Genomic DNA, 17133 nt, shown 5'->3' with positions numbered 1-17133 from the left:
TAGAGTGTTCTACCTATGTTTTCCTCTAAGAGTTTTATAATATCTGGCCTTGCATTTAGGTCTTTAATCCATTTTGAGCTTATTTTTGTGTATGGTATTAGGGAGTATTCTAATTTCATTCTTTTCCATGTAGCTGTCCTGTTTTCCCAGCACCACTTATTGAAGAGACTGTCTTTTCTCCATTGTATATTCTGGCCTCCTTTTTCATAGATTAGGTAACCATAGGTGCATGGGTTTATCTCTGGACTTTCTATCCTGTTCCATTGATCTGTATTTCTGTTTTTGTGCCAGACCTTACAGTTTTGATGACTGTAGCTTTGTAGTACAGTCTGAAATCAGGGAGCCTGATTCCTCAGCTCCGTTTTTCTTTCTCAAGATCGCTTTGGCTACTTGGCATCTTTTGTGTTTCCATACAAATTGTAAAAATTTTTGTTCTAATTCTGTGAAAAATACTATCGGCCATTTGGTGAGGATTGCATTGAGTCTGTAGATTGCATTGGGAAGAATAGTCATTTTGACAATATTGATTCTTCCAATCTAAGAACATGGTATATCTCTCCATCTGTTTGTATCATCTTTGATTACTTTCATCAGTATCTTATAGTTTTCTAAGTATAGGTATTTTGCCCTCTCAGGTAGATTTATTCCTAGGTATTTTATCCTTTTTGATGCAATGGTAAATGGGATTTTTTCCTTAATTTCTCTTTCTGATCTTTTGTTGTGGTGTATAGGAATGCTAGAGATTTCTGTGTATTAATTTTTTATCCTGCAACTTTACCAAATTCACTGACAAGCTCTAGTAGTTTTCTGGTAGCATCTTTAGGATTTTCTATATATAGTATCGTGTCATCTGCAAACAGTGACAATTTTACTTCTTCTTTTCCAGTTTGTATTCCTTTTATTTCTTTTTCTTCTCTGATTGCCATGGAAAGGACTTCCAAAACTATGTTGAATAAAAGTGGTGAGAGTGGACATCCTTGTCTTATTCCTGATCTTAGAGGAAATGCTTTCAGTTTTTCACCATTGAGAATGATGTTTGCTGTGGGTTTACCATATATGGCCTTTATTATTTTGAGGTAATTCCCTCTGTGCCCACTTTCTGGAGATTTTTTTTTTAACATAAATGGATGTTGAATTTTGTGTAAAGCTTTTTCTGCATCTATTGAGATGATCATATGGTTTTTATTCTTCAGTTTGTTCATGTGAGGTATCACATTGATTGATTTGCATATACTGAAGAATCCTTGCATCCCTGGGATAAATTCCACTTGATCATGCTGTATTATCCTTTTAATGTGTGGTTAGCTTTGGTTTGCTAGTATTTTGTTGAGCATTTTTACATCTATGTTCATCAGTGATATTGGCGTGTAATTTTCTTCTTTTGTGATATCTCTGTCTGGTTTTAGTAACAGCGTGATGGTGGCCTCATAAATTAGCTTGGGAGTGTTCCTTCCTCTGCAATTTCTTTGGAAGAGTTTCGGAAGGATAGGTGTTATCTCTTCTCTAAATGTTTGATAGAATTCACCTGCGAAGCCATCTGGTCCTGGATTTTTGTTTGTTGGAAGTTGTTTTATTAACAGTTTCAGTTTCAGTACTTGTGGTTGATCTGTTCATATCTTCTATTTCTTCCTGGTTCAGTGTTGGAAGTTTGTACTCTTCTAAGAATTTGTCCATTTCTTCTAGGTTGTCCGTTTTATTGACATATAGTTGCTTGTATATAGTAGTCTCTTATGGTCCTTTGTATTTCTGTGGTGTCAGTTGTAACTTTTCCTTTTTATTTCTAATTTTATTGATTTGAGTCCTCTTTTTTTCTTGATAAGTCTGGCTAAAGGTTAACAATTTTGTTTATCTTCTCAAAGAACCACCTTTTATTTTCATTGATCTTTTGTCTTGTTTTCTTTGTCTCTGTTTCATTTATTTCTGCTCTGATTTTTATGATTTAATTCCTTCTACCAACTTTGGGTTTTGTTCTTTTTCTCTGCTTTAGGTGTAAGGTTATGTTGTTTATTTGAGATTTTTCTTGTTTCTTGAGGTAAAGTTGTATTGCTGTAAACTTCCCTCTTAGAACTGCTTTTGCTGTGGTGTCCCATAGGTTCTGTTTATTTTTAAAAATGAATTGGTTAATTCATTTTTGGCTGTGTTGGGTCTTTGTTGCTCACTTTCTCTGGTTGTGGCGAGCAGGGGCTATTCTTCATTGCAGTGTGTGAGCTTCTCATCGTGGTGGCTTCTCTTGTTGTGGAGCATGGGCTCTAGGCACGCAGGCTTCAGTAGTTGTAGCACGTGGGCTCAGTAGTTGTGGCTTGCAGACTCTAGTGTGCAGGCTCAGTAGTTGTGGCACATGGGCTTAGTTGCTCCATGGTACGTGGGATCTTCCCAGACCAGGGATCGAGCCCATATCCCCTGCATTGGCAAGCAGATTCTTAACCACTGTGCCACCAGGGAAGTCCCATGTCCCATAGGTTTTTAATTATTGTGTTTTCATTGTCATTTTTCTCTAGGTAATTTTGGATTTTCTCTTTGATTTCTTCAGCAATTCATTGGTTGTTTAGTAACATATTGTTTAGCCTCCATGTGTTTCTGTTTTTTACAGTTTTTTCCTGTAATTGATTTCTAATCTCATAGCATTGTGGTCAGAAAAGATGCTTGATATGATTTCAATTTTCTTAAATTTACCAAGGCTTGATTTGTGACCCAAGATGTGATCTGTCCTGGAGAATGTTTCGTGTGCACTTGAGAAAAAAATGTATTCTGCTGCTTTTGGATGGAATGTCTTATAAATATCAATTAAGTCCATCTGGTCTAATGTGTCATTTAAGGGTTGTGTTTCCTTCTTTGTTTTCTGTCTGGATGATCTGTCCTTTGGTGTAAGTGAGGGGTGAAAGTCCCCCACTGTTACTGTGTTACTGTTGACTTCCCCTTTTATGGCTGTTAGCAATTGCCTTATATATTCAGGTGATTCTATGTTGGGTGCATATATATTAGAATTGCTATGTCTTTTTCTTGCATTGAATTGCTATGCCTTTTTCTTGCATTGAACCCATTCAACCCTTGCACTGATCATTATGTCATGTCCTTCCTTGTCTCTTGTAACAGTCTTTATTTTAAAGTCTATTTTGTCTGAAATGAGTATTGCTACTCCAGCTTTCTTTTGATTTCCATTTGCATGGAATATCTTTTTCCATCCCCTCACTTTCAGTCTACATGTGTCCTTAGGTCTGAAGTGGGTCTCTTGTAGACAGCATATATACGGTTCTTATTGTTGTATCCATTCAGCGAGTCTGTGTCTTTTGTTTGGAGAATTTAATCCATTTACACTTAAGGTAATTATTGATATGCATATTACTATTGCCATTTTCTTAATTGTTTTAGGTTTGTTTTTGCAGGTCTTTTTTCTTCCCTTCCTCTTTTGTTCTTTGCTCTCTTCTCTTTTGGTTTGATGACCATCTTTAGTGCTGTGTTTGGGTTGCTTTTTCTTTTGTGTGTGTGTATCTGTTGTAGTTTTTTGGTTTGCATTTCCCATGAGTTTTTTTTTAATTAATTAATTTATTTATTTTTGGCTGTGTTGGGTCTTTGTTGCTGTACACGGGCTTTCTCTAGTTGCAGTGAGCAGGGGCTCGTCTTCATTGCAGTGCATGGGCTTCTCGTGGTGGCTTCTATTATTGCAGCGCACGGGCTTTAGGCACACGGGCTTCAGTAGTTGTGGCATGTAAGCTAAGTAGTTGTGGCTCATGGGCTGTAGAGCACAGGCTCAGTAGTTGTGGCACATAGGCTTAGTTGCTCTGTGGCATGTGGTATCTTCCCAGACCAGGACTCAAACCCATGTCCCCTCCATTGGCAGGCAGATTCTTAACCACTGTGCCACAAGGGAAGTCCCTCCCATGAGGTTTTGATATAGCAGTCTTTATTTATACAAGGTTGTTTTAAGTTGTTGGTCTCTTAATTTCAAATGCAGTTCCCATTTCCTGCATTTGTACTCTTGTCTTCTTACTGTTGCTGGTTTTGATATCATGTTTGTGTATGGATGATTTCCTGCTGTTACTGTGTGTTTGCTTTTACCAGTGAGCTTTCCCATTTGTGATTTTCTTGTTTCTAGTTGTGGCCTCTTTTTTTTTTTCTTTACCTAGAGAAGTTACTGTATCATTCGTCATAAAGCTGGTTTGGTGGTCCTGAAGTCTCTTAGCTTTTACTTGTCTGTAAAGCTTTTGATTTCTCTGTTGAATCTGAATGAGAGCCTTGCTGGGTAGAGTATTCTTGGTTGTATTTTTTCCCTTTCATCACTTTAAATAAATTATGGCACTCCCTTCTGGCCTGCAGAGTTTCTGCTGAAAAGTCAGCTGATAACCTTATGGGGATTCCCTTATATGTTATTTGTTGCTTTTAATGTTTTGTCTTTGTATTTAATTTTTGTTAGTTTGATTACTATGTATCTCAGCATGTTTATCCTTGGGTTTATCCTGTATGGGACTGTCTACACTTCCTGGACTTGGGTGATTATTTCCTTTCCTATGTTAAGGAAGTTTCTGGCTATAATCTCTTCAAATATTTTCTCAGGCCCTTCTTTTTCTCTTCTTCCTTGGGACCCCTATAATTCAAATGTTGGTGTATTTAATGTTGTCCCAGAGGTCTCTGAGACAGTCCTCATTTCTTTTCATTCTTTTTTCTTCATTCTGTTCTGTGGCAGTGATTTCCACCATTGTATCTTCCTGCTCACTTATCCATTCTTCTGCCTCATTCTGCTATTGATTCCTTCTAGTGTATTCTTCATTTTAGTTATTGTATTGTTCCTCTCTGTTTGTTCTTTAGTTCTTCTAGGTCTTTCTTAAACATTTCTTGTATCTTCTTGATCCGTTCCTCCATTCTTTTTCTGAGATATTGGATCATCTTTACTATCATTACTCTGAATTCTTTTTCAGGTAGATTGCCTATTTTCTCTTCATTTAGTTGTTCTTGTAGGTTTTTACCTAGCTCCTTCATCTGCAACATATTCCTCTGTCATCTCGTTTTCTCTAACTTATGGTGTTGTGGTCTCCTTTCCACAGGTGGTAGGATCGTATTTCCTCTTGCTTCTGGTGTCTGCCTCCTGGTGGGTGAGTTTGGTCCAGGGGCTTGTGCAGGCTTTCTGGTGGGAGGGCCAGGTTCCTGCCTCTGTTGGGTGGAGCTGGGTCTTGTCCCTCTGGTGGGCTGGGCCATGTCAAGCAGTGTGTTTTGGTGTGTCTGTGAGCTTATTATGACTTTAGGCAGCCTGTCTGCTGATGGGTGGTGCTGTGTTTCTGTCCTGCTGGTTGTTTGGCCTGAGCTGTTCCAGCACTGGAGCCTGCAGGCTGTTGGGTGGAGCCAGGTGTTGGTGTCGAAATGGGGACCTCCAGGAGAGCACATGCCAATTCATATTCCCTGGGGCCTCTGCTACCAGTCCCCTTGCCACACATTGAGCTACTGCCAATGCCTGGTTCCCCAGGAGGCCCTCCAAGACCCCTAGGTAGGTGTATCCCAGGTTCCTATGGAGGTACTGCTTTGTGCTGACACCTTGTGTGTGCCCTCCAAGAGTGGAGTCTCTGTTTCCCCCAGCCCTGTGGAGCTCCTGCACTCAAGCCCTGCTGGCCTTCAAGGCTAAATGCTCTGGGAGTTCTCCCTCCTGATGCCAGACTGTCAGACTGTCTTGGAGAGCTATTTTTATATGGGAAGGTCCTTATGTAGCCTTCGTTGGTTAAATATATATATATATTTTTTTCTTTTTTTGGTCCAAGGTCTGGTTTTAGTATGGATGACTGCCACCTCTTTCCTCAGTGTATGCTGGCTGTTATCCCCCTGAATAAGGGGTTTGACTGGTGTTTTCATGGCCAGAGCCTGCCCTGGATATGGAGTGCAGCCTCCCTTTTGCTCTGTGATGGTCACTGCCCTGTCAGGGGTGTGTTCTGCTCCCTACTTGTTGGAGTAGAGGACCCCAGATCTGTTTCTTAGCTGTGATTCTGATCTGTGGTGTGAGTTAGGTGGGATTGGAGCACTCCCACTGGGAGAGAATCCACTGAATATTCCTCCTCTGTAGCTGTTTACCTGTGAGTGTGCTCTGTTGTGTCCCCTTTCATTCATTGTGTGGGCACACACGGTACACTGTTGTTGGTACTGCTCTCTGTCCTACCTTAACTGTGGGTATGCTGTCAGTTGGCCCTGGTGACTCTCACGTGTTGTTTTCACCAGGCCACCATCACAGATCCACTGAGGTCATGTCTCAGGACTGCAGTAACTGTGTACCTGGACCTGCTATGGAGTCAACTCAGACTCTGGCCTTGCCCATCCCCTGTATGTGCCCATAAAGCCCACAGGTCCTAAAGCCAGACCCGTCTCAGCTGCAGGAGCACTTGTCCATTTGGATGTTCTGCAGACACTGAATTTAGGAAGCTGTCTGTGGAGGTCTAACTCCGCAATTTGCACAGCCACAAGGAGAGATTTCAGCTCTTCTTTCTTAGTCACAGAACCCCTGGGGCTCAGCTGTTGTTTCAGCCCCACCTCTGAGTGTGGGCCACCCACCAGCCTCTGCTCCTGAGGCTGCCAGAGCACACTGAGCCTGTCAGGTGGGAGGGAGCCGAGGCAGCAATCTGGGTGAGTGGGCCTCCCAGGCGATTGGGGCGAGCAAGTTACCCAGGTGGGGTAGGTGCAGAGGAGGCAATGACCGGAGATGTGTGAGCCTGCTCTGGCGGGAGCCCCGCCTAGTGCCTGTGGAGGCAGGGCCGGCATGTGAGGAGAGAGACTGCAATGGCTGCCCTGCCCTTTGCACGTCACTCAACGATGGCGCTTTTCCTCTATCATGGTCTGGGCTTCCTCCAGGAGCATTCCAGGTTGCAAAGCTCCTCACTCCCGTCCCCGCAGGCCGTCTCCTCACAGCCAACAGCAGTCCCTTTCCCGGGTCTGCTCCCCAAACCCCACGTTTTAGCACCCAGCCCCCATCCACCCTGATGGACACATGTCTCAGGCTGGGGCATGCAGGGCTGTGGCATGGACCATTTGGGTAGGTTTCAGTCTGTCCTTCCTGCCACAGACCGGTTGCTGTGCTCTCCTCCAAGACTCCGAAGCTCCCCTTCTGTCCCAGGTGATCTCCCCACTGGTGAGGGGGCTTCCCCAGATGCATGAAGCTCTCCTCATCTTCAGCTCCCTTCTAGGGGTGCAGGTCCTATCCTGCTTCCTCTCCTCTTCCTTTTCCCTTCTTCTTTCTTTCATCCTACCTGGTTACATGGGGATTCTTCTTGCCCTTTTAGGTGTCTGAGGTGCTCTGCTAGTGTTCAGCAGGTGCTCTGTGAGAACTATTTCATTAGTAGATGTTTTCTTGATGCATTTGTGGGAGAGATGAACTCCACGTCCTTCTACTCCTCCGCCGTCTTGATCCTTTGGATTGGCATGGATTTCTTTGAGTCTATCCTTTTGAGATTTGGTCAGCTTCTCATATCTGTAGATTTTTATCTCTTCCTAAATAGGGGGATTTTACAGCCATTATTTCTTTATTTTTTGAAACACTTTTTCATTTCTGCCTGTTTTTTTCCTCTCCTTGGATTCTAATGACACGAATGTTAGATCTTTTGTTATAGTCTCACAGGTCCCTAAGGCTCTGTTCAATTTTTTTTAATCTATTTTCTCCCTATTGCCCAACTGTGTAGGTTCTATTGTACTACCTTCCAGTTCACTGATTCTTTCCTTTGTCCTTTCCACTCTACTGTTGATCTCATTTACTTAGTTTTTAATTTTGGTTATATTTTTCAATCCTAAAATTTTCATTTTTTTCTTTATATCTTCCATTTCTTTGCTAAGGCTTTCTATTTCTTTGCTGAGGCATTCCATTTTTTAAAATTCATTTCAAGCGTATTCATCATTGCTATTAGAAGTGGTTTTTTTTATCATGGCTGCTTTAGAATCCTTGTCAGATAATTATAACATCTCTGTCATCTTGGTGTTGGCATCTATTGACTGGCTTCTTATTACTGCTGGGTGAGAATGAGAGTTCCAGATCCCATGTGGCCTCCACTGAAATGATGTTGGTGACGGTGGGGCTTCTAACCACGGTGGTTGGTGAAAGTCCTGACCCTTCACTAGGCCTCCTATTACATTACTCCAGCAAGGAGGGAGAGGAGCTGGGTGGGGGTGAAGTCCAGGCTTCCTGTGTGTTCTCCACTGATACTGCCAGGAAGAGTGGCTCATTACCAGCTGTCTGGGATGAAAGTCCCCTTTCCCTACTTAGTCTTCTCTAATGCCACTCTGATGCAGACGTTGGGGTGTCTTCTTTTAGTCTCTCGAGGATGGAAGTCTATGCTCCCCACTCAGCCTTTGCTGTTATGGGTGTAAGCTGGGGCCACAGTTTTTCCTATGGTGTTTGGCTGGGGTAGAGTAGTTATTGTCTAAGAGTTTTCTGTCTTGCTAGACTGTCCCTTAACTGGTCTTTTGACTAGAGAACATGCATTTGGTGGTTTTTTGCTTTGTTTTCGTTTGTTTTGGTCTACACCTGTTAGGTTTGGTTTCTGGGTTGCCGACTTCTTCAGCAGCTTCATCCCCATTTTATTTCAGCCATCTTGGTTTCAGGTACTTTCATCCTTTACCTGGACTGTTGAGTTAACCCCTAGTGAGTCTTTCAGACTGTAACCTATAATCTCTGACTTCTCCAACATAGCCTCCGCTTCTGCCAGTGTTTTCTTCCTAGGAAGCAGAACTGACCATGTCACCCTTCTGTTAATACCATTGTTCATAAAATAAAATTCCATCTCCTTTGTAAGGCACTGCAGATCCTCCAAGGTCCAATTCCAACTTTGCCTTTCCATCTTTAATTTCTAGTAAATCCTTCTGCCTACTTTCTTGCTCTAGACATGCCATATACCTTCCCTCACATTATTCCTTTGTCTCTAGTACATTTCTTTACTCTGGGAAGTATGGTTTAGAAGTTAAAAGCACTAGAGATAGGCTGCCTGAGTTTAAATTCCATCTTCAATATTTTCTAGCTGAGTGATCTTGTATAGCACTACCTCTCTGTGCCTCAATTTTCCCATCTGAAAAATGGGAATAATAATAGCACAGGATTGTTATAAATTAATATTCTTAAATTAAATATTCTACATAAAGCATTGCCTGGTTACAGAGGAAGGTCCCCATAAATATGAGTTATTAGTATAATTTGTATTAAATTAATACTCAGTGCTTCAATTTAAATCTTACCTCTCTATGAAGTTTTTATGAGTTCTGCCCACTGCTCTCCCATTATTGGAATTAATTACTCTTTCCCATCTGCACCCACGCCACTTAACTTACATTGCTTTTATACTTCATTCTGTTTGCTTAGCTAGGTTGCAGATCTCTCTCACTAACCATGTTTGTTCATTTTTAGATTCATTCAGTCAATGGAAGCATTCACTATGAGTCAAACACTAGATCACAGAGGTGTCTAAGACATTGACTCATATCCATGACAGAATTTATTTTAAAGAACTTATGTGCTCAGGCACTGTGCTAGGCAGCATAAATGGAGAAGGATGGGACATTAGATCCCTAAGGATTGAATGATGGTAAAAAAAAAAAATGGAGAGAGGAAGTATAAGTTTAGCAGGGAGGCTGAATAAAGGGAAGGTCATGTAAGGGTGAGGGCAGGACTTCCCTGTTGGTGCAGTGGTTAAGAATCCACCTGCCACTGCAGGGGACACGGGTTTGATCCCTGGTCTAGGAAGATCCCACATGTGGCAGAGCAACTAAGCCCATGTGCCACAACTACTGAGCCTGTGCTCTAGAGCCTGCAAGCCACAACTACTGAGCCCGCATGCTGCGACTACTGAAGCCTGCGCACCTAGAGCCCGTGCTCCACAACAAGAGAAGCCACTGCAATGAGAAGCCTGCGCACCACAATGAAGAGTAGCCCCCACTCACCAGAGAAAGCTTGCACACAGCAACGAAGACACAACTCAGCCAAAAAAAAAAGTTTTTTTTTTAGAAAGGGTGAGGGCAATTAAGCAAGTTTATTGTGGATAAGACCAGCAAATTGAAAGAGAGAGATTTTGACAGTGATTAGGGAAGAATGAGAAAATGTTTGAAGAAGAAAGACATGTGTGTGTGTATACATACATATATGTGCACATATATGCATGTTTTTTGCATAAACACATCTTGTGTGTATATATGTAAATATATGACATATATACATACCTCTCTCTCTCTCTCTCTCACACACACACACACACACACACACACGGAGGAGGTGGGGGAGAGAAGGGAAGGAGAAAGGGAGAAACTGCAAGCTTGAGAGAGAATTATACACATATATAATCTCTCTTTCTCTCCTTCTCTCTCTGTCTTTCTGTGTGAATAATATATAGTAAAGTATATCTTTCTATCTGCCTACCTCTGTATAGATAGAGATGGAGATCAGTCAAACAAGAAAGGTAAAAGAAGGATGAATCACTGATGGAATGAAATCTTATAGGAAGGAGGAGGAAAAGATTTGATCAAAAGCACAGGTAAAACTCCCTTAGAGAAATGAGGGAGGAAGGTCAGGATCAGATGGAAGAGAAGGGAGTTACAGTTCATGTAAGTTGGCTGCTGTTTCCTCTGGGAAGATGGGAAGCACAAGAAGGGTGAGGATGGAGAAGGGGGCTAAAAGAAAGGGGTAGTGGTTTGGTACATTTTCTCTTGGAATTGAGAAAGGACAATGCAAGGGACTTAGAAGTTTTCCTACCAATATAAGGGCCTCACTGAGGGTGTAAACCAAACATTTACAATGGTGCTAATATGAATGATTTTTTTTTTCAGAAACACTTAGCCTTTGGACAAGAAAGCTGGCAGGTGAGGGTTACAGTGGTCTTGGGGTTAGGCCTGGGGATGGTGGGAGGGCAGCAGAAAGGTCCTGGTAAGAGCCAAGTGTAGTGTAGTTATAGTAGCCAGGCTGTGTAGAGAAAAGTGAATGGAGGATGAGACTTAACTGGGTGAGCTGGAGAGTATAAGAAGCTTGAGGAACCAGAGAGGTTGGAGAGCACATTTACTTTGACTGTAGCGATGAGGGTAGTAGGAAGACAGAAAGATCTGGTTGAAGAGTGGGATTTCTGAGTGTGAGTCATTCATCCAACAGTCACTGAACATCGGCTTTGTCCATTTACTGTGGGAGGCTCTAGGAACAAAGAGAAGAATGGAGACCAGGTGGTTCCTGCCCTTAAGGAGCTCACAGCCCAGACTTCAGAGGTGGTGCCTTTCTAAGTGAAAACTAAAGTCCAGGATATGCTCTTGGAAGTGGTTTACTGCAGTAGGTTGGAGGGGAGGGTTGGTGGAGCAAAGGAAGCCACACAGCTGGTAGGCTAGCGTGTTGGATGTGTCATCCACAGGAGTTTATCAGTCCTGTAGAGAAAGTCAGGGTTTCTCTCTGCTCAGTCATTTCTCCAGGGCCGTGTGTATCCTCTTACCATCCTCTGAGGTGGGAGCTATTTTTCTTTTCTTTTTTTTCTTTTTTGGCCATGCTGCGTGGCTTGTGGGATCTTAGTTCCCTGACCAGGGATCAAACCCGTGCCCCCACAGTGGAAGCACGAAGTCCTAACCGCTGGGGAAGGGAAGTCCCCAGGGAAGTCCCTGGGAGTTATTTTTCCTTTCAAGCTTTTGCATCTCAGACTCCATGTGACCACAATGAGGTCAGTCCTTGCATGGTTTTCTTTAGTGTAGAGTGGAGAGCGAGTGGGACTCAAAGAACTGATTCCATGCTTTGGTGCAATGAGTCTCTAAAGAACTACTGATCTTGTGCTTTTTTGCCCTTACCAGTAAAATGGAGATAGGAAGATGCCACAAATCCTTTGTGAGGCAGAGGCAGCTGGGATAAGTAAAGATGTAAATAAATGAGCAAAAGTCGGATGCTGCAGGAGCTGGTAGGAAGCAGTGATAATGAATGAGTGTGTATGCATGGAGCGAGGAGACTGCTTAGGGCTCCGGGACCTCTGTGACTGATTTCATTTTTTTTCTACACAATTCTAAATGAAACTGGCAACCTAAAGGAGCTGTGTATAATCTAGGTCTTTCAGAGACCCCTGGTGGCTTCTCTAGCTGGGTTGAACAGAGGCCTTGAGATTTCTCCATGGAAGATACAGGCTGTGGGAATCCACTTGGCAGCATGTCCAGGTTTTTTGTGCCCACAGAGCTGCATGAGACTTCATTTCATGGCCCATCTGGGCATTACTATCTGGAAACTAAATTTCCTCCCTTCCTCTTCCAGAGAGGCTGGCTTGCAAACTTCACTGATGAGGAGGCACACAGGAGCCGCTGTAGCTATTTTGTGGGTTTTGGCTGACAGAAGGGAAGAGGAAGCGTACATCTTTTGATTTCTTACCCTTAGCTTCCCTTTTTGCTCTGACCTTGGGAGATTGGTTTCTCTGGCTGTCTGGTTCAAATTCCAGATTAAACTCTGGCAGTGGGCTTTATCCTTTCAGGGAATGCTATTTCATATCTTCAGGGGTCCAGACAAAGACCACCAAGGTTTCTCTGCTAAGCAGTTCATAACAACACCAGGTCTAAGGCATGATGTGATCTCTCAGCCATGTGATGGCTCTCTGATATTTTTTATGCCATTTTTCTCTTCTTTCAGAGCCTGAGAAGCCAACTGAGGCCAACCAAGTTTCAGAACCTCTACTGTCTGGTACTAGCATCTCCAAGGATGAACCATTCTAACCAGATACTCCTCTACTCTTAAGAGTACACTTCTCCCCAGGTAGCTAAGGGGATAATAAGATTTTTTTGTTTTGTTTTTCGTTTTGTTTTTTAAGCTGTGCTGCGTGGCATGTGGGATCTTAGTTCCCTGACCGTTGATTGAACTGGCGCCCCCTGCATTGGAAGTGCAGAGTATTAACCAATGGACTACCAGGGAAGTGCTGATAATAAGACTTTTTTATGACCCTTTGCACACAGTGTGATGAGATAGTCATCTGCATGGTGACTTATATACCAGGGGTGTGCACTGCTGCTACTGAAATATAAGATGAAATGTACTATCACCAGGCATACTTCATTTTGTATATCCAGTGGTTACACTCAGTATAGGTGGGTAGACTCAAGGTTCCAGAGAATATGAATTTGCAGCACTGGGAAATAGGTTATCTCTAATATGGAAACCAGTGAAAATGGCATGCAATGCATGCAATTAGTCATTCAGTTTAAGAGATGGTGCTTATAAGCCAGCTTGTCATCTTCATCAGGAGGCCAGCATGTGTACAGGAAGACAAAATTCTGAGAGGTAGGTGATGGAAAGAAGCTGTCTCCTCAATTGTGCCACAGATTTTCAGTAATTAGGTGAAGGAGCTTTGGGTCATAGATGAAAAAAAGCTGTCAAAGAGTAAGAAGTATAAGAATTAGTAGGTGCTGTCCAAAGAAAGTATGCTGCAATTCTTGTTTACTGGCCCTAGAGTGTTCTCTACACATCATTTTCCCCTAGAACAGTGTGGGGTTAATCCAATGGATAATCACAGGGAGAAAACCCTGGCTTTGAAAATATATGGCTGCTTAGTTGTAATTCTGCCCTAGCCAAGATAATCCCCAGGGTCAACTTGTCTAGAAGAGAATCTGATCTAGATCTTATGCCAGGTGGCTCTCCAGTTATGAATTAATAAACTGGTATTGGTTGATGTTGTATTTTCTTTTTTCTTTCTTTTTTAAAAATAAATTTATTTATTTTATTTTTGCATTGGGTCTTCATTGCTGCACGTGGGGTTTCTCTACTTGCAGCAAGAGGGGGCTACTCTTCATTGCGGTGCATGGGCTTCTCATTGCGGTGGCTTCTCTTGTTGTGGTGGCTTTCTGTTGCGGTGCCTTCTCTGTTGAGGTGCCTTCTCTGTTGCAGAGCACGGGCTCTAGGCATATGGGCTTCAGTAGTTGTGGCGCACAGGCTTAGTTGTTCCACGGCATGTGAGATCTTCCCGGACCAGGGCTTGAACCCGTGTCCCCTGCATTGGTAGGTGGATTCTTAACCACTGCACCACCAGGGAAGTCCCCTGATGTTGTATTTTCTTGAGGGCTTGGTTGATGTGATTTGTTCTCCCAGAGTCTGTTTACTTCTGGTCATGGAACATTGAATTGGTGGCCCAGGGCTTGGACCTGTGGTGTTCTGAGCAAGGCCGCTAGGAGCTGCCAAACAGACCTCTCTCTGACACCTTTCTTGCTGTAATGGTGATGTGCATGAGGTTCACAAACACTGAGAGTTTCTTAGGTTGATCAATGAGGTAATGATGTTTGTTCTAGAGCAGGGTTTCTCAACCTCAATGCATTAACATTTGGGGCCAGATAGTTCTTTGTTGTGGGGGTGCTGTTCTATACATTGTAGGATTTTAGCAGTATCCTTGCCTCCTACTAGATGCCAATATCAACCTCCACTGGAGTTGTGACAACCAACTGTACCCTGGGGAGCACACTGCCCAAGGTTGAGGATCATTATTTTAGGAACTAACCAGTGATAAGGGATTTCCTTGAGGACTAGAGCATAAAATTTCACTTGTAGGTGGATGAGTTCTTCATGCCTCTTACCTTTATATTGGTTAAGTGTATTAGGGTTCTCCAGAGAAACAGAAACAGAAACATACATATTTTTTACATAAATATATAACAATAGATTATTATTATTATGAAGAATCAGCTCACATAATCATAGAGGTTGAGAAGTCCCATGATTTGCCATACACAACCTTGCAATATGGAGACACAGGAAAGCCAGTGGTGTAGTTCAGTCCAAGTCCAAAAGCCTGAAAACCAGGAGAGCGAATGGTGTAAATCTCAGTCTGAGGCCAGAGAAGACAAGATGAGATGTGATGCTCCAACTCAGCAGTGAGGCAGGAAGAAAGAGGCAAGTTCGTCCTTCCTCTGCCTTTTGTTCTATTCAAGCTCTCAATGGATTGGGTAATGCCCATTCATATTGGGGAGGGCAATCTACTTTAGTTAGTCTACCTATTGCTAATCTAATCTGGAAACACCTTCATAGACACACCCAGACATAATGTTTAATCTGGACATCCCATGGCCAGTCAGCAAATTAAGCATCATAGTAGGAGATGCAGAAATGTTTTAATTACAGGGCAAATCACCAGTGGAGAGTGTCTAGAACTACCTGGAGTAGTTTCATCACTATTAGTGGAGGGCTCAGGGAGTTTGGCTCTGGGAGTCATCACGTATCTAACTTCTGCAGACCTTGTCTCATTGGCAGCTGCCCTGAACAGAATCTCCTATGCTGAGTCCTGCCCTCTGTCTCAGTGTCCTCATGAAGGACTTGCCCTCCTACCCTAGATCAGATTTATAAAGGATGCATTAAGTGAAACTCCTCCTAAGCCTATGCTGTTATAATATCTGAGTGCTCAGGCTGAAGGGGATCACAGAAGTTAGGCAGAGCATTTTGCAAACTCTATTGGGCATCTTACAAAATGAGAGTCTGATTCCAAAGGTCTGGGTGCCCAGGATTATGCAGATCTAACAAGCTCCTAAGTGATGTCAATCCTGCTGGTCCTTGTACCATAATTTGAATAGTAAGAATCTAGGCCAGAGGGCTGCAGACTATGTATGGTCCGTGGGCCAATCTGGGTCCACCACCTAGTTTTGAAAATAAGGTTTTATTGTAACACAGCCACATTCATTCTTTTGTGGTTGTTTGTGGTGGTTTTGACACCATGATGGCAAAAGCTGAGTAGTTGAGACAGAGAGCATATAGCCCTCAGAGCCCTTTCATAGTAAAGTTATAAATGTGTACTGACCCCCACTTTACGTTGACTTGTGCTACATGGACCATAGGGGGTTTTCCTGTTCACTCTGTAGGATGGCCCACCAGCAGTGGTTTTTCTCTGCCAAAGAAGGCAGACCGTCAGCCTGCCTTCTTTGTCCCCCTTTCTTTTACCTCTGGCTCCTGCAACCCTCTCCATTAGTGCCTGGGGCATGGAGAGACTTGCAGGAGGAATTTCTGTGCCACGGTTAAGCTTCCGTCTTGCATGTGGTCCTTTCATAGTCCTGAAGAAGTACCCTGCTTGGCACCCCACTCAGAGCCAGTCAGCCCTGGTGTCCTTTTAGTCTTCAAAGTGGCTCACTCTAAGACCTGTTCAGAAATACTCTCTGGGACTTCCTCATGCATACAAAGCTCATGCCTAATTGCTCTTTCTGTTTTTCAGCCAGCCAGAATTGACTGAGAACCTCCTTTCATCAGGCACCATGCTAGGTACCAGGGTAATAAGGACTTGTAAGAAGTCTCTTCAGTAAACCAATAATTCCAATTGCAATATCATAGGTGCAATATCAGAAAAATATTCTAATACTTTGATAGACAAAAAAAGAATCTGGAGGATTTGGAGCTTTACTGCATTAGACCTTTCTTTTTAAATAAAACATGAATTTTTATTAATTTTTACACAAACTCATTTTTGCATCCATTGACATGATATGTTTTTCCTCTTAATCTATAAATGTGATAGATTACAATTATTTACATTCAATGTTTTTATAAGTGAGATAATAACATCTTTTACTTAAAATTAAGCAATATCCATAATTTGATATAAATTAGAATTTTGTTGACTTCAATTTTTTAAATCAAAGTGTAGTTGATGTACAATATTCTGTAAATTACAGGTGTACAATATAGTGATTCACAGTTTGTTTGTTTTTTTAATGGAGAGCCAAGAGGTGTTAGTCTTTTCTTTTTTTTCTTTCTTTATTTTTTTAGACTTGATTTCTCTAGGTGTGCAGGCTTCAGTAATTGTGGCTCACGGGCTCTCGAGAGCAGGCTCAGTAGTTGTGGCTCATGGGCTTAGTTGCTCCATGGCACGTGGGATCTTCCTGGACCAGGGATTGAACCTGTGTCCTCTGAATTGGCAGGCGGATTCTTAACCACACTGCCACCAGGGAAGTCCCCACAGTTTTTAAAGGTTATACTCCATTTTTAATTATTATAAAATATCGGCTATATTCCCTGCATTGTACAAGATATCCTTGTAGCTTATTTTATACATAATAGTTTGTACTTCTGAATCCCCTACTGTATATTGCCCCTCCCCGCTTCCTCTCTCCACTGATGCACTAGTTTGTTCTCTATATCTGCAAGTCTTCTTTTTTGTTATATTCACTAGTTTGTTGTATTTTTTAGATTCCACATATAAGTGATATCATATAGTATTT

At 42.4% G+C, this 17133-nt stretch overlaps 1 protein-coding gene across 3 annotated transcripts in view; it reads left to right on the top strand.

Annotated features, from left to right (window-relative positions):
• EVA1A (eva-1 homolog A, regulator of programmed cell death) overlaps positions 1 to 17133 on the top strand; it is a 69995-nt gene that overhangs the window by 28099 nt on the left and 24763 nt on the right. Inside the window, exon 2 of one of the 3 annotated variants that reach the window (XM_082672341.1) lies at positions 12581 to 12703. The exons of the other annotated variants lie outside the window; for them this stretch is intronic. The gene's annotated coding sequence lies outside the window, so the exon portion shown is untranslated. The remainder of the gene's footprint in view (positions 1 to 12580; positions 12704 to 17133) is intronic. 3 annotated transcript variants of the gene reach the window in all.

Source organism: Grampus griseus (assembly GCF_964374135.1).
Source record: "Grampus griseus genome assembly, chromosome: 15".
Lineage (NCBI taxonomy): Eukaryota > Metazoa > Chordata > Mammalia > Artiodactyla > Delphinidae > Grampus > Grampus griseus.
The sequence above is the reverse complement of the archived record's forward strand: the minus strand, read 5'-3'. Positions and strand labels throughout refer to the sequence as shown.